The following is an 11,145-nucleotide window of genomic DNA, read 5'->3' as shown; positions in this document are numbered from 1 at the left end:
ACCCAGCTTCTGCATTTGGTAGTAATAGGAAGAAACCTGTGGAGTAATTTCAAGATGATAAGCTATTTAGCCATAGAGTTGATATGATTTAAAATGCAAATAAATATAAAAATCACTACTGAATGCAAATTGTCTATCATAAATTGTCAATCAATAAACATTAAATAACACTGTTATCTTAATTGGAAATCACTGAGATAAATCTATTTTTGGCCTTCCACATGGTATGACTTTGAGATTTAAATCCTTTAAATAGGTTTGTAACACTGTTATTGGACTAATGTAGTCTCACTCTCTAGAAACCTAAAACAAGCTTTCCTGAAAGGGGCAGGTGGTATTAGAGAAGGGGAATGAAAACAGAAAGCAAATTAAGTTTCTGTCCTTACATAAAACAATGCTGACAGTAAAAGAAAATTTAACTTGTTTCCCCCAGAAAAATATTTGTTTCTGAAGGATGAGAATGTGAACCAACTAAATAGATAACTTATCAAGACCAACAGTTTGTTCATTAAGAATAGCTTCAAGACCCAAGCTAACCCAAGTCCCTCCATCTGAAGCTATTATATGACAAAGTCTCTGCAATCCCAACTAGGACTTTACCATGTGAAACCTGATTTGTCCAGTCCAGGCCCTAAAACTTGCTTCCCATCCTACCCTGAAACACTACTAAGATTTTGTCAAGGTAGTATTCTCTCTCTTCTAATAAATTTCTTGATGAACAGGCATTTCCAGTGGACTTTTTTTTTATTTTGTATATTTTTACATCATTTTTCATTTTTGCGTGTGTGTCTTTTAATATTTTATTTTATATAATTCTTACATCATTTTTCATCTTTGTACAATGTATGCATTTTCATTTTGGTTATATTCCCCATACAATTGCACACCCCCCCTTATTTTGACTCTAATACCAAAACCGAACAAGGACAACACAAAAAAGGAAAACTACAGGCCAATCTCCCTAATGAACACTGATGCAAAAATCCTCAATAAAATTTTAGCCATCAGAATCCAACAATGTATCCATAAGATAATTCACCACACCAAGTAGGATTCATTCCAGGGACACAAGGATGGTTCAACATCTGAAAATCAATCAACGTCATCCAACACATCAACAAAAAGAATTATAAAAACCATATGATAATATCAATAGATGCTGAGAAAGCTTTCGACAAAGTACAATACCCATTCATGATAAAAGCCCTTGAAATTCTTGGACTACAAGGAACATCCCTCAACATCACAAAGGCCATATATGACAAGCCAACAGCCAGTATCATTCTCAATAGCGAAAAGCTGAAAGCATTTTTCATTTTTGCACAATGTATGCATTTTCATCTTGGTTATAGTCCCCATACAATTCCCACCCTCCCTTGTTTTGGTCCTACTCTCTTGTCCTCCCCATAGTGTGTCTCTGGTTTATAGTTGCTTGTTGATTTTGATTTTTACTTTATTATAATTAGTATTTTTCCTGGTCCCTTATCTAGGTTTTCTAAATTCCTGCTATGAGTGAGACCATCCAGTATTTTTCTTTTTCTTTCTGGCTTATTTCACTGAGCATGATGCCTTCCAGCTCCATCCATGTTGCTGAAAATTGCATGAGTTTATCTTTTTTTGATTGCTGAGTAATATACCACTGTGTATATATGTACTACATCTTCTTGATCCAGGCATCTATTTGGGAAACCTAGAGATCCCATAAAAATTCAATCAAAATCCTTTACCTGTACAAGACCTGAAGAGGTACATTCCAAGGTTTCTTGATCATCTAAGCTGGATCTTTGGGTTCTGGAGTGTTGTGGTTATCACAACTGCTTTATGTGCAGAAGATGTTGGGTCAATTCCCAGTGGAGCCACAGAATTCCTTGTTTCCATTCAAAATTACCCACTGTGTTTAGATAGAAAGGGGGATTCTCTCTGATCACAAGAATGTGGTATAACCTAAACTGGGTCTGAGCTTCGATTTCTTCTCATCAATTCACAAACATTAAGTTTATTTGCAGTGAGAAATACAACATTTTAGAAGTTTTTTTTTCATTATCAAGCATAAAACAGCTTTTTTGTTTCTACCACTTTGGTTTCTATCTCTGTCTCTTTCTGGTATGTCTATAAGAGAAAGTCTGTAGGGAAATGAACACTGTCCTGAAACTTATCTTTGTGAGGTCAGAAATAATTTTTTCTGACCTTTGCTTCTAGCTGTTAACAATCCACCTTTGGCCAGGTCTAGAAACACAGAGTAGGAATTACCACCTCTTCTGACTTTCAGCATTTAGATGGGGTTTTTTCTCACCTGTTAACTCCAATACATATCTCTAACAGAATTCCACCCAGAACAATCTGAAAATTCAGTGGCCACCTTTGGGAAACTTTTGACTTTAACGAAAATGCTTATTTGAACAAAGCATTAAAACAAATAGAGCAAATACAGAGAGAGTCTCTGACTTACTTGTCTGTCTCAAAGAGAGATCTCTTTAACACCTGAAACTCCCTATCCTGACCTTACTTCAAGTTTGATGTACAATTAAAAAGCACACATCTTCATGAAATTGCAGAAAGCCCGAGCAACTATTAAAATCAGTTAGAATTTTCTTTTTGGTGCTATGTCTGTGTGTGTGTCCAAAAGGGTTTTCCTGAATGTAAGTCCTCTCTCTTCACAGAACACACAACAAATAATAATATTTGCCTTTCTCAGTGATGATTTGAAACCCACTGCCTCTCCCTTTTCTCTCCTTTCTGATTTCATTTTCTCTTTCTTGGATAACTTTAGAGATTAATTAATCAAAAACTAAGTGTTTTGTTATTTTATACACATATGCATGTATAAAATACACAAATTTTTGTGTATAAAATACACATGTATTTTATACACATATTCGTGTATAAAATAAGTGTTTTGTTATTTTATACACATATTTGGAATTTCTAGTCCAGATAAAGAATTATCAAAAATAACAAATTGCTTTTAAGTTGTATTTTTTTCCTTGTCAAAACTGCAAATCAGAATAAAATATTTTACTTGTGTGTTTGAATAATGGTCTTGTTAAATTAAAAAGGACAGCTAGACAAGTGGAGATTTTGACATAAATTCACAATCTTAGTTATTTTTTCTTATATGTAAACACAGAGGCAAATTATATTTTTTAAGTTCATGCAATATGAATGATTGTCTACATAAAACAAGTGATTAATTTTGGCTTCAAAACAACTGCAGTTGTCCTAGTATCACTACCAGAAAAGTAATATGAGCACAATATTTTACTTAATACATGAATGGGCTTAATTTCTTCTGTCTTTGTATAAAATTCATGCTTGGGGAAAAATCTTAATAATTACTGATCTTCTACCTTCTAGTTCTTCCCCTTGTTCACAGAAACAAAGGTTGGCTCCTTTAGGTAAAGATAGTAGTTAATATAAATGATACAGAGAAACAATATGCAAACAAGAAAGTCAGCAAAGTTTATCTGGTTTTTAAGGAATTGTTCCAGCTCATTGAAATGGTAATGTTAAAATAATATATGCATACTGATTGCTTCAGATGATTAGGCTAATAATATTTTAAAAAGATTAAAAGCTTCAAATTTATCATTTCTTTGCATAGATGTATATCTATCTAAACACATACACAAACTATACTGAGATTAATTCAAAGATGTATAAATATTAAAAGCAGTCAATTTTAACAATACACAATAAATGTGAAATTTGCATGGCAAGACAATTTAGTTTATCTGACAGAGTTGTGCCAGGTTCTGTTAACAGCTAACACAACAATAAAGCTCTAGGTGTTGGTCCTCAGATTCACATTTCTTGATTGAAAATACAAATATCTTTTATAAATCATGTTCCACCTAGAAACATTCTCAGGAAACTTCCAAAAGCAGATGACCTTTGGGAGACAAAGCTTCCGCTCAAAACTCTTACATATAAATTATAAACAGCTTCTATGCAAAACCATAAGCTAGAGCCAAGTATTGTCACAATTCTATCTCCATGCTTTATTTCTTATTTTTTCAATGCTTTTTCTTTCCTGTTAGCTGTGTTAAGTTTCCAGAGCTTTAACAGACAATTGTTATTACTTAATTTTGATATTATTAATATCACCTTTTGGCATTCTTAGTCACTCACTAGTACAAACAATGCCAGTTATAATATGCTTATGATTTGGCAGAAAGCATACAATCTTAATACCTGTAGTTTATGCTCATTTTCCTAGATGTTATGCAGTTAACCTTTGATATGAATCACTTGTAAATTAATCCGGTTGGTTTCCTTGACTAAGTTACTAAGCAACTTTTAAAATTAAAAACAATTTAGGGACCAGAAAGATACAAATCTATAAAATCCACTATCATGTCAAACCTAAATGGAGAAGTCGCACAAAAATAACCATTGTAGGACTTGGAGATTTGGGAACAGACAGTGTATATTTGGAAGCTGTCTCATTTCTCAGACCAAATAAAAAAAAAAAGGGGGGGCACACCACTTTGGCTGCAGTCCAAATTCTTTATTTCTGATGATCTCTACATTGTCAAATCATCATTGAATATGACCATATTTGATGGGTGGCACCAAAATATTATATACCATTTGAATACCACATAGGAAAATTTGGACTGAAAACATATCATTGTGTGTTCTTTTGGTACAGGATTTGTAGCACAAAAGTGTATTGCCTATCACCATGCAAATTGTACCTGTATCTGTTATCATAGCAAACTGACAAATCCCTTTATTATAATCTGTGATATCCAAGGATCTATGTGTCTATTAATTTCCCATCTCCAGAAGAGAGTCCTTGACATAATTTAATTCAAAGGCAAAAATTTATAATTGAACTATGTTTTAAAAATAATAATTTTGCCATTGAGAGGAAATTTGGATTGTTTTCTTCTGTCCCAAATTCTCTTTATTTCCTCATTTCAAAAATGAGGGAAAACTGATGTTGTGGTTCAGAGTTCAGGGGGTAAACTGGACCATGTCCTAGGGGTATTTTTGTCTCCTCATGCTTCCATAACTCATTATCACAAACTTAGTGACCTAACCCAAATTTAATATCTGAGAGTTCTGGTGGTCTGATCCAAAATTCATTTCACTTGGCTAAAATCAAGATGTCTGTAGGGCTGTGAGCCTTCAGAAGTCTCAAGAGGAAAACCCATCTCCTTTCCTGTTCCAGCTCTAAAGTTTGCATTCATTCATTAATATCTACTTTAATCTTCAAAGTCCATTCATTTCATCACTCTGATCTCTGCTTCCATTGTTAACACCTTTTTCACAGATTCTCCTGCTCACTTCTTTCACTTATAAGGCCCTTGTGACTACACTGGGGCCACCTGAATACTCAATACTCAAAAAAAAGGGGGGTGGGGGGAAAGGAAAAAAAATAAACCCTTATATTAAAGTCAACTGAATAGCAACATTAATTCCATCTGCAAACTTAATTCTCACTTGCCACATAATAGCATATTCATAGTTCCAATAATAAGGATATTTGGGTGACTTTGTTGTGTCTATCGTAAAGACCAAGAGTCTCATGAAAATTGCACGGGGGTATTTTAAAATCAAGCCATTTTCAGCACAGGGCTCTCTAGATGGAACATGTGTTGTTTTAAGGAAAGAAAAATGCTGCATTCTGCCCCTACCTATCTTTCAGGTATATTACTATATTTCCTTGGAAACAAGGAACTCATGAAATAAGGCCATTTGGCTAATATAATTTAGCCAAGTCTACAGTTTCTTTGGATTGGGAATAGAATCTATTCTTTTATTTTAATTTGGAAACACTTGGCTCCTGATTAAGAAATGTACCTTAGGGCCTCCCCTGGTGGTGCAGGTGGTTGATCACCACACTGTGAAGCTGCCCGCAGCCTCTGCAGCACCAGTTTGATCCCAGCTGGCCAGCGAGGGTCCCACATGGTGTGGTAAACCTCTCCTGTCTCACCCGCAGCTCCACTCAGCAGTGTATTTTGTCTGTTCTGTTCCCCACTCTGTCTCTGGTGAATCCTCTCACCCTCCCGTGCATCTGGCCTGTACCCTGGTTCTTGTATAAATAAATAAAATAAATCTTCAAAAAAAAAGTACCTTAAAAAATGATCATAACTTTTCTCTTAGCATTTCTGTCACAGTTCTCAAATGTGAGATTTCCATACTTTACATACTGCATGAAGACATGCAAACAGCTTTCTGGTAAACAAACAAGTAATATTCCCACAAAAAGAATAATAAAACTTGACAAAGACCTAGGCTGGGGCAAGCAGCATCAGAATTTTTGTATAGAAAGTAATGGCGAAAATTTAAATCTAGATTGATTATATCCCTAGAAGATAACCACCTGTCTTCCAGCTTATAATAAAGACAGACCAGTAGGAAAATACAATTGAAACTAACTTTGCCCTAAGCTTAATACTACTTGGACCAGCAGGCATAAATTCCTGTCCAATGTTGTGTTACACAATACTGGAAACAAGTACACAAAGCAAAGATAACTCGGCTGCTTTCTTCAGAAAACATCTGTTTCTAGAAGATAAGCTATAAACCAATAAAGGTTGATTACTTATTGCAGGTAACAACTTGTTCATCAGGAAGTTCTTCTAGATCCTCACCTCTGTACCCACCAATCAAAGCTGCTATATTATAAATGTTGCCTACTCCCTCCTGACTGGTTCCCTACTTCAAAAGTCATTACAATCATCCAACTCATGTTCTACAGACTATAAGTTTATATCTCTTCTAAAGACTATAACTATTAGACATGAAGAGGTGTCTTTTTCAACTATGACAGTCACGAACACCTTTTATGAGAACCTTTTTTTTCAAGTCAGTGATGAAGTTTGTGTGAGGACACTTATTCACATGTAAATTAAATTTGTCAATTATCCTTGTCATGCCAGATTGCCATAGGGATCTAAATTAGGTTCCCAAATGTGAAAAAAACAGTTTGATGGGGAAATAACATTATCATATATCTTATTTCATATATAGCATGTATATGATATCATATAACATGTTTATGTATACTTACATGAATATATAACATTTATATGTGTTATATATAATATATAACATTATATTTAAATGAATATATACCATTTAAAAATTTAGTTTCCTAATTTTGTCAGCTGCCAAAAAGAAAATGATGACTATAATAAATCCTCTTTAATAAATCTAAAATATATACAACTGATATATACAGATGAATTAAACTCCCCAAGAAGAACCTGGCTTTATTAAAATATTTCTCAGTACTTTAGTTCCTATAAAAAAGGATATGTTGGTCCTCCCCTGTGGCGCAGCATTTGAGTGCTGGGTTGCGAAGCTGCCCGCAGCCTCTGCAGCACCGGTTCAATCTCCGGCCACCGGGTGAGGGTCCCACATGGCGTGCAGACCTCTCCTGCCATGCCTGCTGCTCCCCTCAGCAGTGTATTTCATGAGTCTGCCTGATCTGTTCCTGGGTCTGGCTCTGGTGAATTCTCTCACCCTCCCACACTTCTGACTGTACCCAGTGCTTGTATAAATAAATAAATAAATCTTAAAAAAAAAAAGGATATGTTTTGCTTATCTAATTATGACATTAGAGCATTTTATTAGAATGATAATAGCAAAGTGACATGTTGTTTTATCAATTTTCACTGAGAATTTATAGGTCTATTATTATGAAAAGGCCAGAGATACCAGACATATGCTATTTTAATGCCCATTTCTCTCACAAATCATGGCTTCCATCATGACTACTTTTACTAATGATGATGATTACTCATGTAATCTAAAATTTAACTCCTCCAAAATATAAAATTGGTCTAATTTATTCATGTTGAATGAGTCCCAAATGAATATCCTATCCTAGCTCATAATTTGCAGGTTAAGAAAATAACACATGGTTCAAGCTCGGGGTGAATTGTTAAATGTCTGTAACCACTCGAACCAATCCTTTTTATACAATTTGTAATTCAACACAGTAGATTAAGTCAAATTCAAAGTAAGGATATAGATAATGACCTGATTATTTTTTCATATGCAGCTCAAAATTCCAAGGTTCTACTTTTTAATTGCAACATTAAAAAAAAAAAAAACAGGAAAGTAATATTTATTAGTTAAAATTACAACAGCACTAACCTCAAAAGAAGCATTTATTAAATAAAATTCAAATTGTTTTCAACCTCACCCTCTCTAGCACATTGTCTTCTCTCTCTCTCTCTCTCTCTCTCTGTCTCTATCTCTCTATCTTGGCCTCTCTGTCTCTGTCTCTGTCTCTCTCTTTCTCTCTCTCTCTTTCCCATTTCATCCACTTGGAACATTCTAATGTAACAACTTAACTCATTTCAATTTGGGCTTACTTCACTGGCTCTTGATAAGTCTTTTCCTTTAGATAGACCTAAAATAAATCATGTCACTTCGTATTCAAATTAATTATTTTTTTCAGCAAATCCTGGATTATAGCTATAAAGTTTCTAAAATGAAAACTAAACTTTTCTGTAAAGCCAGTATAGGCCAATCTAATCCCAGAGGGAAGGGGAAAAAAATGATAATGAAAAGCAAATGTACAACATATTTTAAAGACGAAAGAAGTGAAAAAAGGGATGGCGTGTTTATGGTTTGCAACAACTACAAGCAGATCTTTCTTAGAATGCTAGTTAAAGTTCAACAATTCATTTGCCAATGCATGGCCAATCTTGTTACTTATCATGAAAAACAGAATATGTCAAATTAGTTAGCATTGTATATTTAAGCATATTTATTTATGAACTATGTATTCTGCATTGACTTGGTTTGTAACTTTGTGAAATCATTTGACCTTTCTGGTCCCAAATCTTTTATACACTATTGAAAATAAAACAAAAAACAAAGAAGTTGTAGAATTAAAAGAAGTTTTAAATTAAATTACTAAAGTCAGTTAAAGAAGAAGTCACTGAAAGTTTCATGTATTGGGTAAATTTTCAGATTAACTACATGGTAGCTTCACTTCCCTACATCAACTTTGCCAAAGTTTTAAATCAATATGATAATAGCAATAACTATAAATACAAACAATGATAATTTTTTTCATCTTAGTAGAGATCATGGTAGATAACCAATCTTTGTTTAAAGAACAGTTTTTTACAAGAAACTTTTCCCTGATATCCCATCATTTTCTCTCCACATTAGGAGAAGGCACTGCCCTAAAACACTAAGTGAGTTTACCATAATCATTTAGCACATAGGCGTGCTATAGAAAGAATTACATACTTAACATAATAGTTCTGAAAGTAAGCCAAGAACTGGTTTTAAATCCCCAATTTTTCTAAATTCAAATTTTATTTCCTGCTTCTGTGACTATGCTACCTATAAAACTTCTTTTAATCCCACATTCTTTATGCATAAAATGACGCTGATCACTCGGGAATTTTGGAAATACCCTCCACCTACTTTTTGACCACTGAAGATATTGTTTACTTCAAGATTGTTCCAGCACACCCTTTTGTTTCTGATTAATGACTACATCATCCTTTAAAGTGAAAAGAATGTGCTAAGATAGTATTTGATGATTTTTGCATTTGCAAAATGTGGTAATATATTCAATCCTGACTAGACTAGTAAAAAGTAATTTATTATTTGTCAAATATTATATTTTTAAAGAACATTAGCCAGAAATTGGCTCCCAAATCTGAAAGTTTATGCTTCTACCTTATCATAACACAAATGTATTCACATTACTCTAATTTAGATTCTTTCTGGGCTTCCTTGATTTTATCAGAAAGTGTCAAAAAATAACTTTTTTATAGCTATTTAATGTCTGCCACTTTATTTAAAGCAATTGATTGATGCCAGAGATTGTAAAATACCATTGATTATTAAATGCTTCAATTTTAAATATGTCTGTTTTAGAATCAATGAAATGAATATGCTTAATCATTCATGATCTTTTATGGCTAGCAATCTGATCCCAAGTTTTTTGAAGTTTTCTTCCACTAGCCCATTACGTGTGCTGCCTCCATATATACTTTCCTCTAAGTGCTTTCCTTCCTCATTAAATCCCACCTTCTCACTGAAGTCTTTTCCCAGTCCTCTCTCCTCAGAACACCTGTAATCCTTTATTTGTTCTACAGTGTCTGCATTAACACTTCCTGCCTTGCATAATGCTTACATTTCCTTTTGTTTTGTATAACAGTGTGCCAACTTCTGAAAGCACACAATATGCTTACTTATTTTTTTTATCACTTGCAGTGCTTTATATAGGATAGAAACTTTACATATGTTGTTTTATCAAATAGATCAAGCTGTAGAATTATATGCATTTCACTGAATAAGTTTTTTCAAGACATTGCAAAGATAATAAATTACACATAGCAAAATGATATTCACCTAAATAATCTCATTTTATGTAAACACAGAGTTGTTCATTAAATTATGTAAAGTGGGAAAACATTAATTAAATAAAATGAAAACTGGAAATACCCTGCACCTTAGTTTTTGACCACTTTTAAAGATATTGTTTACTTCAAGAGTGTTCCAGCACACCATTTTGTTTCTGATTAATGACTATATCATCCTTTAAAGTGAAAAGAACATGCTAAGACAGTATTTGATGATTTTTAAATTTGCAATAAAATCCTGAGTTATACTGAATAATCATTTTTATGAAAATATGTGCAACACCATGACATCCCCAGGAATACTGCCAAGGACCAATGAAGGGTCTAAGATTCCACCCTACTTGCAAGTCAGACTCCTCAGCTGCCACTGTTTCATGGAAACTGACCAGACATGAAATCCCTGAGTCAAAACAAAGGAACATTTCGTACTCAAAGCCACAGCAGTAGATCATTTTTACACTAGATTTCTCCAAGTCTTCATTCCCCCAGGGTGATAAGAGGGCTGAGTGACATCGCAACATACAGTGGGCTGCCACAAAGAAGTCCTAAGTTTGGGGAAGTAAATCTCTTACTTAGGCAGTAAGCACACTTGTTCATTATCTGGAGGGGAAATACTTTACTTTCCGAGACTATAAACTAACCTGCCCTTGCTCCAGAGGGCAGACACTTTCTCTAACTTCCAAGGCTGTTAGCTCTACAAATATCCTTGAAAAGATCATCTAGAAGGCAGATACTTCCTGCCTTTGCTTCAGATCAGTAGAAAAGTGAATAAACTACAGATAATTTTCTCCCCCAA

Source organism: Talpa occidentalis, unplaced genomic scaffold, assembly GCF_014898055.3.
Source record: "Talpa occidentalis isolate TD23 unplaced genomic scaffold, MPIMG_talOcc4v2.1 talOcc4.2, whole genome shotgun sequence".
Classification (NCBI taxonomy): Eukaryota; Metazoa; Chordata; class Mammalia; order Eulipotyphla; family Talpidae; genus Talpa; species Talpa occidentalis.
Note: the sequence above shows the minus strand (reverse complement) of the source record.